The sequence below is a fragment of the Urocitellus parryii genome, chromosome 3 (genome assembly GCF_045843805.1).
Source record: "Urocitellus parryii isolate mUroPar1 chromosome 3, mUroPar1.hap1, whole genome shotgun sequence".
NCBI classification, from domain to species: Eukaryota; Metazoa; Chordata; class Mammalia; order Rodentia; family Sciuridae; genus Urocitellus; species Urocitellus parryii.
The window spans coordinates 13,417,041-13,433,557 of NC_135533.1; positions in this window are offsets into that span (position 1 = coordinate 13,417,041).

The window sequence follows — 16,517 nt, forward strand, 5'->3', positions numbered from 1 at the left end:
TGAATTATGTCATCTTTTGAAGAAGGCATAAGTGCAAGAAGTTAGGAGAATTAGCATGATTGTTGTAGAGTAACTGTACTAGATGCCAACAGCAGACCTGAGTCAGGAAAAAATTAAAGAATCAGTGTACTGGTTTAGCTGATGGAAGGAAGAACCTTCAGTGAGACTCTCATACCCTAAAACTGCAAGAAGCCTTAGCAGTGTTTGATGGGAAAGTTTGTAAGTAACTGAGCAGAAGATGAGTGTGGCCACTGCTCCATGCTAAATATCAGAAACCAAAGCTAAAAATTGTTTGCACATAAGTTGTACCCTCAAACCACCTGTGAGAATACCACACAATTCAGCCTACAGTGAACTGCAAGGGACCAGCTGGGAAGTAAGATGAGAAGGACATTTCAGGACAGCAGTGCCAGAGGGTTCAGATGGGGATAAGTACAATCAGGAAGAAAAAAAAAATATCTAACCCCAGGTTTAGACTAGCCAAATTGTTTAGCGGGAGTTTTAGTCAAAACTTAAACTATGATTTCCCTTCAATGTTTGGTGCTTAGTGTGCATGGAAGATTTTGCTCTTGATTTCAGTATGGCATAGTAAAAAGAGGCTGGGTTTTTTATTAAAAAATCATGGGCCTATGACAGTGTACTTGCTGTATGATCCTACATTACCTTCTCTGAATTTCTCTGTAAAATCACAATAATACTTCACTGGATTATCAAAATGTTCAGGTATTTGTGAAAAGGACTATGTAGTAAAAATTTACTCACACGTTTTTATGTAGAGTATTTTGTGTGACTAGTAAGAACTGCTCTTCTAGCAGATTTTCCAAGATAGTATTGACAGATATCTGCTAAAAATATATAGTTCTTAGTGCTGGGGGTTCAACTCAGTGGTAGAACACTTGCCTGAGCTTCATCTCCAACACCACACACACATAAAAATAATTTTAAATTATCCTTTTTTCCTCTACATTTAAATGCAGCGTGGTAGGTTCTAGAAGAGAATGTAGGTTAGAAATATTTATATAATTGTTTATAGAAACTCATTTTTAAAAAACACAACATACATAAGTAAAAGCATAATAATAATGCTTTAATTTAAAATACATTTTCAAAGAAAAAATACAGCAAAATTTTAAATTCTACTTTCTTGTAAGTGTCTAATGTTAGAGATTTATTGCTGGTAACAAACTTCAAGAGCAACAGATAGGATAAAACATGCCGCAGTCTGGCTGGGCAAAATAATGGGGGGGGGGGTGACAAGCAACTTGTGAAGATTGAAACAGCGGGAGCCGCTTTATTGCAGGACAGCAGAGGTATATATACCTAACTGATTATACACAGCTTCTAGATACACATCATCTAGATACAGTAGTCAGCGAATAAGGAATCTCCATCATCTTAATGGCTCCATGACGTTGCCTCACAAACCACTCCTGGCGAACTGCCAGGCGCCATCTTTAACCTGCCAACCCTGTTAATGGCTCTTTTTTGTAATTACTCAAGACAAATTAAAATTATTTATTTACAAAAATATTGAAGCTGGACGGTGGCACACACTGTAATCCCAGAGGTTTGGGAGGCTGAGGCAGGAAGATTGTGAGTTCAAAGCTAGTCTCAGCAAAAGCAAGGTGCAAAGCAACTCAGTGAGACCCTGTCTCTAAATAAAATATGAAAAAGGATTGGGGACACAGCTCAGTGGTTGAGTGCCCCTGAGTTTAATCCCTGGTACCAAATATATATATGCACTGGAGGTGTCCACGCTCAGTGGTAGAGCACTTGTGTAGCATGTGTGAGGCTCTGGGTTCAATCCCCCAGTACCCTCCCAAAAACAATGAAGCTGGAAAGGTGGCATGCACCAGCCTAAGCAACTTAGCAAAACCCTATCTAAAAAGAAAAACATAAAATCAGACAAATAAACAGTGATACATTCAAGAAAACTTAGATAAAACAAACAATAAAACCCTAGATATTGAGATAACTGGAAAAACAGTAAAATATTTATGCTAAACTTAAAACAATAAGAAGTTTTTTAAATGATACAGGCAGCAAAATGAAGAGAGGTCATAAAATTGATGTGAGGACTGGCCAAAGAAACTACCCAGACATAATTTCCTAAATCACCTGGAGATGTGGCAATAATATAGATTCATGTTAACCCATTTTGTCCCACCGTCCTGGATGTGGAACATCTATAAAAACTTAAGTATAGTATGTAATATAATTATATAATGCATAATGTAATATTAAGAAGATAATTATAATGTAGTAATATTAATTAATATACATAAATTCTAGATTATTATCCAGCCTATTTTAATGTACCTTTGTAAATTTTATTAAAATAGTTACAGAACTGAGAAGTCGGGACTTGATGGGTTGAAGTAGAAACTAGATTTAAGCCAAAGTAGATTCTAAGATCCTTTTTCATTCAATTTAATGTGTTTTCTGAAGAAGAAAAGATTTGTTTATGGAGAGCTTTCTTTATCCCTAGTACGGAAGACCTAATCTCCTCCTAAAATTGTCTCAATAAGAGAATTTAAATTGATGCTCAGTGCAGAATAATCTTCTCAAAAAAGTCACAAAACTATCCATTGGGCCACTGCGGTTAGAATACAAGTAGCATTACTTTTATGCTAAACAGATACTGAAAGTCTTGGAGAGAGCACAGCTTAATCTAAAAAGAACTCCAGGTGGGCACAGTGGTGCACACCTGTAATCCCAGTGACTTGGGAGGCTGAGACAGGAGGATTGCAAGTTCAAAGCCAGCCTCAGCAAAAAGCGAGGCTCTAGGGCCTGCAATTATAGCTCAATGGTAGAGCACTTTCCTCACACATGTGAGGCACTGAGTGCATGAGGTACTGGGTTCGATCCTCAGCACCACATAAAAATAAATATATATATTTTTTAAAAAGTGGCTCTAAGCAACTCAATGAGATCCTATCTCTAAAGAAAAATACAAAATACGGCAGTGGTTCCGTGGTTGAGCGCCCCTGAGTTCAATCTCCAGTACAAAAAAGAAAGAAAGAAAGAAAGAAAGAAAGAAAGAAAGAAAGAAAGAAAGAACTCCAGTCTAAGAGTATCTGCAAGACTAGCTAGTGCATTAAGCACCAAACTAGTAATAAACAAGTTAATATAATTATTGAATAAAGAGGTTCATGTGATTCCCATGCAGGGAAAGTAATGAATGCAAGTATGTCAAGATTTTTGGAGCACTTATCACATTTATGCATTGTGCTTCATAGGCCATTTTATTTTGTGCCTGCCAGTGATAAGTGTCCCCATTTTACAGGTGAGGAATCTGAGGCTTAGGTCTTGTGTCCAAGATCACACAGCTTCAAGTGTCTAGACTGAGCTTTTAAATTCAGTCTGCCAGCTCCAAAGCCCATATCTTTGATCACTATACTCATATGTAGGATTTTTCATGAGCATAGAGAAAAGTTTATAGCAAATAGCATGCACAAAGATCCACAAACAACCATAAAACCTCCCTATGTTGATGATAATGGGCACAGCGTGGCAACCTTACCAATACTTGGTCTTCAAGTTCCCAATGTCCTTTCATGACCTGATAATGTAGCTCTGATCTCTAAGTCTCAGAATTATTATAATAATAATTACCATTTGTTGAGTGGTTTACCATTTGCTAGACATTCTACTAAACTTTTCCTACAAGTTAAGAGTTAGCACATAATCCCTACAGCAGCCCAGTGAGATTAAGTATCGTTCCCCCATTTTATATCTGAACTTGAGTTTTGAAATCATGTTCAAAACTCTGGTTATGCATCAGAACCACATGGGAGAAGTTGGAAGATCCCTGTTCCTGGTCCTTTTACAAGCCAATCACAGTTGGGCAGGGAGGGAGAAATATCACAGGCACTGGTATTTTTAAAAAGCTCCTTACGAGGCTCTGATGTGCAGCCAAGGTTAGGAAACATGGCTGTAAAGCAGTATTTCTCAAACATAAGTATTTCTCAGTATCATCTTGATGGCTTGTTAAACACAGATGACTGGGCTGCCCAGGGTGTTATTTTTTAATTTTATTTTGTTTTATTTTTGGTGGGGCCCAATAATTTGCATAGGAATGGGTTCTCAAGGGTTGCTGATGCTGTAGATCTGGGGACCATACTTTGAGAACTGGTTTAAAGTAACTTGACCAAAATCCCCAGCAAATAAATTATTGTAAAATTTCTAGCCACCCTGTAGCCTCTTCCTAACCAGGAAGGAGGAAGTCTTTAAAACCTGACAGCAAATTACAAGATGTCATGCTTAGGATTAATATGAAAAAGTTTATGAAACTAGTGAGTGTTAGGAAATTTGAACAGACATAACATATACAGGAAAAGGAAGATTAAATATTATAAAAATAACTGTACCCCCGAGCAGGGTGCCCATTCAAGCTGCTTGCTGCTGTGAGGAAGGCACCCATCTGCTCCTGCAACATCCCCATAGCCAAAGCTGTTGCTGATGCTATTAGAATAAGCCTTGGACTACAAGGACTTGATAAAATTATTCAAGATGCAAAGGTGATTGTGATCATTATAAATGATAGTGCCACAATTCTGAAACAAATGCAAGCATCACATCTAGCAGACAGTATGCTGGTGAGCTGCAGAAGGTGTGACATACAGAAGCAGGAGATAGGGGCTAAGGATGTAGCTCAGTAGAACAACCTACCCAGCACACGTACAGCCCTATGTTCAATCCCTAGTGCCAAAAAGCAGCAGCAGCAGCACCACCACCACCAGCAGGAGATAGCACCATATGAGTGGTCATTACTTCTGGCTCTCTCTAAAGATTCCCTACTTAGCTGCTTCTGAAAGGGAGAAAGGCATTTTTCTGAAGCTGGGTATATAGCTCAGCAGTAGAGCACATGGTTAGCGTGCCTAAGGCCCTCGGTTCAATCTCTAGCATTAAAAAAGAAAGAAAGAAAACAAAAAGGAAGGAAGGGATTCATCTAAGCATTATTTCCAAGTCATCCCAAGAGGCTTTGGAAAAGAGTATCGAAACCTTGGCTAACACATCTTGACCTGTGGAACTGAGTGAAGTAGTGCAACTTCATAAAACTCAAAGGCTGGCATTCAGAACTCAAGTCAAGTTCCTCTAGTGAGTATAAATGCAGTGATGAAAGTGACTAACCAGCTATTGCTACTAGTATGGATATGAGAAGTACTAAAAAAAAAAAGCAATAAAGTTGGTGGGACAATTGATGACTTAAGTTGGTGAAATGGGTGGTTGTCACACAAAACATGGCAACTTCTGCCATAACAGGAGTTGAAAAGGCTCAGATTGGGCATATTCCATTTTATCAGCTCTCAAAACAGATGTGGATAATCAACTAACAGTTTCTCACTGCTTCTGGATGGCTCAAGAGCTGCGAGAGAAGAGAGCCTAAAATTGGTGTGGCAAGTTTAAAAGATGGAAACTAATGTCCTTCTCATACAGAAGGACTCTAAGAGATGCTCTTAGTGGTCTTACATTACCCTTGCTGAACAAAGGGAGATGATGGTAATTTAAGGATACTGAGAAAGAAGACATGGAATGCACTTGTAAAATAACTGGAACCAAGCCTGTCACTTATATTGACCAATTCATGCTGGCATGCTGTGTTCTGCTGCACGGCTGAAGAGGTCAATTTAAATGGTTCTAGCAGACTGATCCAGATTACAGGCTGTGCCAGCCCTGGAAAAAGTCATAATTATTCACATTCTAACACATTTTTATTGAAGAACTGAGCCCTTCATTCATGGTGTCCTATGTGTTATGTGCCATTTGGTGAAGAGACACCTTACTGCAGGAGGTAATGCCCCAGAAAAAAAGGTGACCCTTTGCTTAACTGAATATCTGTGGGCACTGACTGGTTTGGGATCCTACTGTGTTCCTGTCTTTTAGATGCTATGCAGGTCATTCCATCTACACTAGCTGAAATTGCTGGCCTGCCTCCCATTACCACGGTAACAAAACTAAAAAATCAGCACACCCAACCGGGAGGAAACTACTGCATTAATATCTAAAAGGTAGTATTTCCAACATTTTAGAGAAACTGGCTTTTGTTGATGTCAGTCAGGGGAGCAAGCACTCCCACACTGAGCTATACCCCCAGCCCTCAGTGCTTTGGCCCTAGCAAATGAAACTGGAACATTCTGAAAACTGATGGTGTAGTAACCACTTGATAATCTGGATAATACTTGCTGGCCAGCACTATTATGCAATCTAATGGTGTGATTGAAGCAGAATAAGATTCCTTGTTTGGAAGGTTGTTTCCTCTACAATTCCTGAGTGTAGTTTTTTTTTGGGGGGGGCGGGGGGCATGGGAGTACTGGGGATTGAACTTATGGGCACTCGACTACTAAGCCATATCACCAGCCCTATTTTATATTTTATTTAGAGACAAAAATCGCTAAGCTAGTTGCTTAGCGCCTTGTTTTTTTGCTGAGGCTGGCTTCGAACTCACTATCCTCCTGTTTCAGCCTCCAGAGCCACTGGGATTACAGGTATGTGTCACCACGCCCAGCCCTTAAAGTGTAGTTTTTTAGGTACCATTTGCTTGAAATTTTATTTCCATGATTAATTCAATGTATTAATAAAAATATTTTAAAGATAATGTTTAAATTTAATTTATATCATTTATTTGATAATTCTATCAATATTTCAATAGACATTCTTGGAGTGCGATAAAATCATTTAAATTTTCAAAATCCATTTGGAAGAATAAATATGAAAGAACACAAGAGAAATTCTAGAATCCAAGAATAGTGTGGGACCCATATCAGACCTGAAAATATTATAAAATTAAAATTGATTTTCAAAATACTGACAATCAGTGGTCTTGAAGAGAGATTTGTATACCCATGTTCAGAGTAGTGTTATTCACAAATAAATAAAAGGTTGAAGCAACCCAAGTGCTCGATGATGGATAAATAAATAGGTAAAATGTGGTACAAATATACAATGGAATATTATTCAATCTTTAAAAAGAAAGAAATTCTGACATACTCTCCAATATGGATGAACCTTGAAGACATTATAAAAAGAGAAATAAGTCCATCACAAAAAGGAAAATACTTTATGATTTCATTTATATGAAGTACCTAAAGTCCTCAAATTCATAGACAAAATGTAGAATGGTAGCAGGGCTCTGTGGCATTCATCTGTAATCCACAGCTCAGGAGGCTGAGACAGGAGGATCCAAGTTCAAAGCCAGCCTCAGCAACTTAGTGAGGCCCTAAGCAACTTAGCAAGACATCTCAAAATAAAATATAAGAAGGACTGGGGATGTAGCTCAGTGTTAAGTGCCTGCGGTTTAATCCCTGATACTAAAAATAGAGGGGAAAAAAAGCATATAATGGTGTTTGCCAGGTGTTGACGTAGGAAGAATGGAATTATTGTTCATTGGAAATAGAGTTTTTCAGAAGATAAAAAGAGTTGAGATTGGTTGCCTGATAATGTGAATAAGCTTTATACTACTGATTATACACTTAAAAATGGTTAAAATGGCAAATTTTACGTGTATTTTACAATTTTAAAAAAATAGATACCAATTAATGCAAGAAGATATCATTGGGAAAAAGATACAATAGAAATAGTCTCTACAGTTAATAAATATTAATGTAAAGATAATAAAGGCAATAAGTGGCACATAAAGGTAATCAGTGGCACTGGGACAATTCATTGGAAATTGAATAGGAATAAAAAAGCAATTGTGGTCATTACCTCATACCATACACCAAATAAATTTTGGATGGCTCAGTAATTGAACAGGAAGAAAAAAACATCTAAAATGGAATCTGAGTTTTTCACACAAGGATACTTCTCTGACTTCAAAGTAACAAAATAAACCCAAAGGGAAAAGCAAGATGATTCAAAATAGGTTCTTAGGAAGAGGATTCCAGTAAGTGGCATCAGGAATCTGTCTCCCCACTTAGAGGACAATTGCACAGGCAGAATCCAGAGTCTGAAGGCTTGCAATGTCCAAGGGCAGGGTTAGATGGTAAATTGCAGTTAATCTGGGTCAATTTCAGCTCTTGGTAGGGTAGCAGTTACCCAGCCCCACACCCCAATCCCCTGGCAGGCATCTGTGTAAATGTTCCTAGAAAACCTACACAGAATGCACAAACCATTGTGGTCAAAAGGATCCTGTGCTTCAAATATCTGTACTCTGATCAGCGCTTCTGAATACAGTGGTGCAGACAAAGAATCCGGTAGCCTTTAGCCCACTGTTATAAGCTCCTCCCCCCTCCAGCCAAACTCCCAAAGAATTTAAAGGGCTAGTGCCCTTTCCCCCCCACCCCCTCATTTTCACCTTGTGGGATTTAGACATTAAAGACTAGCACATTCAAAAGCAACTGCATAGATAGGGAAAATTGGAAAGTGGCCACACATGCCCAGGGAAAGGCACAGGGTCAGATGTAAATGGGTTAAATTTTTCAAATAAAAGACATAGATTAGCCAATAAAAACACATGATCTAACTATATGCTATGCACAAATGTCTCACTTGGATCCAAAAGTACCAGTAGATTGAAAATAAAAAGACGGAATAAGAAATTCCATACAAAGAGTAACTAAAAGAATATGACCCTGCTGCCTAGAACTTGACTGAGTGGATATCACTGAAGTTCTGTTGAATGAGCGTAATATCCAAATGACTTGAATCAGAGAATAAATGATGTGCATTTTCTCATATATTAGAAAAAAGAAAGCAAGAATAAAAAAGGGGGAGTAGAGGGAATGATAAAGAAATATGAATGAAAATTTACCTGAGTTGACAATAGGATTAGTAAAACTGAAAAATTGTTTGCAGCAGTGCATTTGGTGTGATCTTATTCAAAATTAATCTAGTGCTAGGTGCCGTGGCACATGTCTATAATCCTAGCTACCCGAAAGGCTAAGGCAGGAGGATTAAGGCAAGTTCAAGGCCAGCCTGGGCAACTTCACAATAGCCTGTCTCAAAATAAAATTTAAAAGAAATAGGGATATAGCTCAGTAGTAGAATACTTGCCTGGCACATGTGAGGCTCTGGGTTCAATGCCTGGTACCAATTAATTAATTAATTTAAAAGAACCTGTCAACTTGTATATATACTAAGCCATTTAATAACATCCATACCCCTTGATCCCAAAATACAATTTAACTCAAGATCTTGATTTCTAAAAACAATTCTCCAACAAAAGGAATCATGTCTCCTTGAACAAACAGTGGGTTCCAAGGCTGAAACAGGAAAGAAAACAAGTTATGCCAGAAAACATGGAAGACCCCCTCGCCTCAGAAGAAGATGGAGGACTTATTGAAAGGGCACAAGGGCCAACCTTAAAGAGTTCCTAACTTGAGCAACAACATTTTAAAAAGATAATATTTTATTAAGCATAGTACTGTATTAAAATAGTACTAGATTAAAGTCCAGTGATTAAAATAAATAGTATTGGGACTCTAGTGTATAAATAAATAAATTGGGGAGAAGGGAAAACTTTACAGAAGAATTCTAACTTATAATGTAAAGGTTGAGAGAAATAGAAAATAATCATCAGAACATCACAGTAATAATTGCTACTGGAGGCTAATATTGGTGGACAAAAGTTTAAGAAAGCCAGAATATTTGTAGGCTCTCAGAATATCTTCCCCAAATAAACTTTATTAGCAAAGAAAAAAAAAGTTACAACTTCATAGTGGAAAAACCAAGCAGACATCACCTTAAGCAACAATTCAAGAGGTGCTAATAAGGTAAAGATAAATGTGGGTTACTTTGGTGATTATTCTACTCATGCATTTGCCCCTCACCTCCTAGAAATTCCCTGAATCTTGAGAGAAATTTTTTTTGGATTATTATTTTCAGGATAGTGCAAACCCTGCCTTGCCTGGTTTTCACTGCCATTTCCGCACACAGTCTCAAAAGGCTGAGCTAACTTTCCCGGACTCCCATCTCCTGGTGTGTTATCTCACTCCCATAGCCCTGATGGCTAGGGCCCTTTTTAACTCCTGACTTTCTAGTATGGCTCTTAAACCCATAAGACTAAAGAACTGGCTTGGCTCTTATTTTCTTGTGAGGTGTCCCTTCGTCCTAAGAAATACTGTTTTTCATGGAGATACCTGGCTGGGTCACCATGAACATGATTTGTCTGATCCACGAGATATTTTTAGAAACTATAGGTTTGATAACAATATTTAAAATCAAAGAATCTTACATAAAATCCAGCTACCTAGCTTCTATTTTAAAAAGAAGAAACAGAAGTCATGGGAACCCTGAGTCTACACAGCTGCCCTCTGGAGGGAATTCGAGCTGTCCACTCCTTCCAGGACAGAGAAGCCAGTGGCCACCTCTGTTTATGATTGGGCTCTTTCCCTGTCTACTTCTCTCATTTCTGTCAACTTCTAGGCTTTCCTGTAGACTTTCTAGTCTTTAGCCTTATCTCAGGACTCCACTGAAACATGACCAGGTGACAATCCAGGCCTGAGGTGACAGGTGTCTGTCCCTGATCTACTTGTTGTCAAAGGAGCAGGCTACTGTGAAGCCCTCAATACATCCAAGTTCCAGTTCCCACAATCCCTAATGTCAGAAACTGAGAAAAGATAGGAAAATGTATCCTGAGGAAAGGTCAGCAGATCTGGATGTTTTCTGCTCTGTCCTGAGCTCTTCTTCTCTAAGCAGTTAGACATCTCATTTCCTCTTCTTTGTTCTCCAGCATTTTGTGACAGTGAGGTAAAAAATATGACAATAGGGGCTGGGGCTGTAGCTCAGTGGTAGAGCACTTGCCTAGCATGTGTGAGACACTGGGTTCCATCCTCAGCACCGCACAAAAATAAATAAATAAAATAAAGGCATTCTGTCCATATACAACCACAAAAAAAATAAAAAAATAAAAAATAAATAAGACAATAGGATCCAGTGGACTTTTTATGGAGAAAATGGACATGTGGGTGGACTGGGACCGAGGTGAGAGGACTGTGTCTCAGGACAGATGGCTGTCAGGGAACAGAAGCTTATGGACGTCCTGTCTGGTGGTGTGAATGTACATCTTACCTGCTCTGGTAGTAAATACAGGTCAGATTGCTGGCTGTGGAGCACAGGTGCCAACTAAGAAAGTCATCTAGATTCTGCACAGCGACAGCAGAACCCAGCCAGGCAGGTGGGTGGCCACCCGACACAGGGAACTGGTCTGACAAGTAGTGCACCCTAAATGAGTAAACAGGGGCTAGGTCAGTCTGGGTCTCCAGCCCAACTTGACAGGTCCGCCAGGGAAAATTCAGGGGGACAGACTCAGGGAGAGCGAGGCCCTCAGGCATCAGAGTGTCCCCCAGAAGTCACTATGTGGAAGGGAGCCCCCAAGTGAACCAGGGCTCTGCTACTGCAGAGCAAAGGGCAGTGCACTTGCTGTCGGTCACAGGCAGTTACATTCTGGGTGGAGAGGCGAGATGGAGTGGAGAAAGGGAAGACGAGGGCTGGGGATTTAGCTCCGTTGGTAGAGTGCTTGCCTTGCATGCACAAGGCCCTGGGTTCAATTCCCATCACCACCACCCCCCCCCCAAAAAAAAGGGAAGATTATAAAGTCACTCCAAGGTGAACATCAAAAGTGGATATGACTCGGGAGGCTGAGACAGGAGGATGGTGAGTTCAAAGCCAACCTCAGCAACAGTGAGGCACTAAGCAACTCAGTGAGACCTGTCTCTACATAAAATACAAAATAGGGTTGGGGATGTGGCTCAGTGGTTGAGTGCCCCTGAGTTCAATCCCTGTCACCACCAACAACAAAAAAAGTGAATATGACATGTTAGGATTTAAGCAAAGGGAAATTAAAGATGAAGTCATACAAATTTGATTTATACAGTAGTCCTCTGCTCCTGTGTGGGGAATACATTCGAATACCCCCAGTGGATGCCTGAAACTATGGACAGTAGCAAACTCTATATACATAACTCTATATACATTTTCATCTACATAACAGCTATGATAAAATTTCATTTATAAACTAAGCACAGTAAGAGATTAACAATAACTAATAAGATAATAAAATATAAACAAAGTATTATAAGTTATTTTAAACTTATTAATTTTTTATTTCTGCTTTTCCTATAGACTCTGTTTGACCATAGGCAACTGAAAGTATGGAAAACAAAACTGCAGAAAAGGAAAGACTAATTTTCCCAACTTTCCAGAAGTACACTGTGGAGGGCTGGGGTATATAGCTCAGTGGTGGAGCGCCTACCTAGCACATGTGAGGCGCTGGGTTCAATCCTAAGCACCATATAAAAATAAATAAATAAAATGAAGGCCCATGAACAACTACAACTAAAATGTATTTAAAAAAATAAGAAGCAGTCCACTGTGGAGAGCAGGCTGAGTTACTGCATTTTGTAAAGCAAAATACTACTTTATAAAATGCTTTTTTTTAAAAAAAAATGTTTTTTAGTTGTAGATGGACACAATACCTTTATTTTATTTATTATTTTTACATGGTGCTGAGGATTCAACCCAGTTCCTCACATATGCCAGGCAAGTGCTCATCACTGAGCTACAACTTCAATGCTTTTTTGAATGCAAGTACCTAAGTAGAATGACTCTACCTTCTTTGTATAAGTAAACAATATGCCCAGGACAACCATAAAGCACAAATAGATGAATAATTTGTTCATGCCAACTTATAAAACTAAATCAGGAGCACCCAGACACTTGGCATCCCAAATCATATCAGAGACACCAGACACGGGCGCCTAAGACCCATAAAAGAAGGAGTTCCCCAAGAATGGACAACATAGCACTCTGACCCCACCACCTAAGCAGCTCAGTGCAGCTTCTCCTGCACAACCTATTCCAAGAGGACACCTCAAGTTGACACTCCAAATTAATATTCTGAAGCCACTCACTGTCTGGACTCTTTGCCTTGATGATTCTGTGAAATTGGTTCTTTAAAACCCTTATTTGATCACCTACTGTGACTATGACTCTGCATCATATCTGCTCTCTGCCTGTGCTCTGGGCATAGGAGCCTGTAATTCTTCAGCCATCTTTAACTCTTTTTTAGTCTTTTTTAATATATATATATATATATATATATATCAGAAATTCACATATGCTTCTAATATATATGATATATTGTGTGAAGCACATGTGACTTGAATATTATAAATATTAGAAATCAAGATTGGAATGGAATAAAAGAATTTGTGATTTCCTAGCTTATGGCTATCGGGTGTTACAGTGGTGTAGTTTGGGAATTTATTGTTATTCAATGAATTCTGACACTACGGAAAGACACAAACGTGTTTTTCCATGTCAATAACATAGCCCACTAATGACATAAACCTATTTTGTCAAAGTTGAGGCTATCTAGTCTGTGTTTTCCTTTCTCTGGACTTCTTCTCTTCATTGTGCTTAGTTCTTGGTGGGATTAAAAGCATGACTTCCTTCTGGCAAAAGACCTACACTGATTCTTTTTTCAAAGTACCCAATCAGTGTGTATCCAAAAAAGAGCAGAACACCCTGAGGATGGGCTCAACCACCTCCATCAGCATCACTGCCAGGTTCTTCTCTGAGTCAGCCAGCTAGGATGCAGCCCAGGAATCTACATTCCCAATGAGTTCTTCCAGATGATGAGTGCGTACTCCAAAGCATGAGAATCCCTATTTTTGAAATTCTAGTGGAACCACAACTAAGAAAGAAACCTCAGTTCCAAGGAGCTTCCTTAGTGAGCCACAAGACATAGGTGTCCAGATAGATGCCCTGGGTTCTGACCTTGTGCTGGGAACATATCAAAAGTGTTTTGAATTCACTTTGCATTAGGATGTCCTCATTACCTTGTCTCCTTCAGCCTCTGATTTTATCATTCTCTCCAACAAGCTCAAACATCTGTCTGATTTTATTCTTGGCGAGTCCTTGATGTTAACAATTGCTTATCATTCTAGAATGATCTCACCTCTGCAATGGTCTCTGTGTGGGTCATGTTTAGCATCCAACCCCTGGTGCTAAATTCCAGCCATGTGGTCTGCTCCAGATCATCTGTGGAAGGCGTAAACTTCATTAGGGAAAGGAAGGCATGAGCAAAACTACCTTTCTTGTGAAAAATAATCACTTGATCTTTCTTCCTCCTTCATTAGTCTTATGAAGTCTCTCCACTACATTTCACAAACAGCAGGGAAGATGAAAGTGAAGGAGAGCTTAGCGATCTCATTTGGAGATCACAATTTGCCTCTAGCATAGCAAGAGCCTTCCAGCTTTTCCCTGACCGCAGGTTCTGATTGCCACATCCACAAACCCACTGGCGCCAGAGCCCCAAGAAAGGAGGGCAGGGTTAACAAGGAGAGGCATGGAAAACTAGAATAAGTGGAAATTAGTCTAGACTAATTATCAACTGTGACCACCTCGAAATGTCATTTATTGTCAAATGTTCTGCAAAGAACAAATATAACTCCTATGATAAGAATAAGTTATTTTTAGAAAGAACAACGTCATTAATTCAAATCAGGCCATCCCAGCTTGTGTAGCTGTTTTCTCAATAAAAATTAAATACCTGAGAAAGTATCATCAAAATAACTCAAAATGGTGATCTGGGTTATGTTTCATTTTCTTTTTTTTTAATTTAATTTTTTAAATTTTTTAGTTATATAGGTGAACACAATATCTTTATTTTATTTTTTTTTAAATGTGATATTGAGGATCGAACCCAGTGTCTCATGCATGGTAGGCAAGTGCTCTACCTCTGAGCCAAAACCCCAGCCCTCTTTTTTTTTTTTTAAGACTCTTTTTTTTTTTTTAGTTGTAGATGGGCACAATAAATAAAATAAAAATGTTATTTATTTATGTGGTGCTGAGGATTGAACCCAGTGCCTTACGCATGCGAGACAAGCGATCTACCATTGAGCCACAACCCCAGCCCTGGATTCTGTTTTCTTAAGTATTATTATTCACAAAGACCTCCTACCAGTTTAAAAACATATGATAATCCAATATGTCCTTCTTTCCTTCCACTTCCCACCACTGCCCCCAGACTAAGGATTTCAGCACTGCGCAGCTATCTGGATCCAGGAACTGATCTAGCCAGTCTAAACCTTTCCCTTACCTTCCTTACAGTGCCAGCCCCTGTGTTACCTGGGCAGGTGACCTACAGGATGAGTCACTCTCTATTTACATCCCTGGCTGGTTCAGGTACAAAGAATCTGAAATGCTATAGTCTCAAAAAGCCTTCAAATACTTTTAATTAATTTGCTCACAGCAAAAGGCAAAGGTGTGCTCTCCATCTTTCTCTTAATCCTGCCAGCTAGCAGGCCCCGCTGAAATAACAGTTTAATAATAACTAACTGTGCTTGCAGCCTTTCTACTCCAAGTGTGGTCTGTGAACCCCTTGGAAGCTTGTTGGAAAGACAGGCCTTCAGAATCAGAATCCACATGGTAAGAAGACTCTAAGATGGTTTATATGCATTTAAAAATGTGAGACCTAATGGCCTAGGATTTGTACCAACCTTCAGAGTTCTCAGAGGTCACAAGTGTACCAGGGATCCAAATGCTGTCTTTCTGGCTTCACTCGTGCAATTCAGTATTCTCTCTACCTGTAAAGGTCTTCCGTTATGTCTTATCAACCTAGCCAACATCTACTCATCCTTCCATGCCCAGCCCAAAGATCATATCCCCATCAAAACATTGCTGGTACCCTGCATCAAAATTAATTATTCTCTCTTCTCTCTCTTAACATTTTACATCTATATCCCAATAATTTAGAGTCAAAGAATAAACATTTTGCCACCTGAAGATTTTCACACTTTAATCTTCCATCCTTTAAAAACCATTATATTTTGTATATTTTTAATTGACACATAAATTTTTATATATTATGGAGTATCACATGATGTCTTGATTGATACATGTTATACATTATTTAATGTTCAAATCAAAGTAAGGTCATTTATTTATTTTTATATTTTGAGATGGGATTTGCTATGTTGTCCAGGCTAGTATTAAACTCCTGAGCTCAAGTAATCCTCCTGCCTCCATTTCCCAAGTGCTGGGACTACAGATGTGCACCACTGCACCCAGTTTCAGTGTGAGCATATCCTGGTTTACAGTAATTGTTCAAAACACTTCCGTTGGCCTGGAAACAATCCCTAAGCCTTTTCATTGGGGAAACCATTTCTGCCCCTGCCCTTGAACACACTCCCCTCTCCCAAAGCACAACAAATTCCCTGCAGATGAAAAGCTGGCTGACAGAGCCGATATTTTTAGGGAAGACGATGGGTGGCATAATAAGAAAAATTATCATTACATTTATTCATTTATGTTAAGCCTTTCTTCATAGCTTCAATATTTTCTTGCAGATATATAAGTTGATTTTATTGAATCAGTTGTGAATAAAAGACAAGAAAACAGCAAAGAGAAGCAAGTAAAAGAGAAGATAAGTAGTGATCCAAGAGTCACAATAATTAATAGCTGTATTCTTAAACACATCAGAAAGCATGCAAGTAATTAAGGGCACTTAACAGGGTTGTCATAAACCCCCAGGTTAACAATGAACTCTTGAGAGACTGGAGTCATGTATCAGC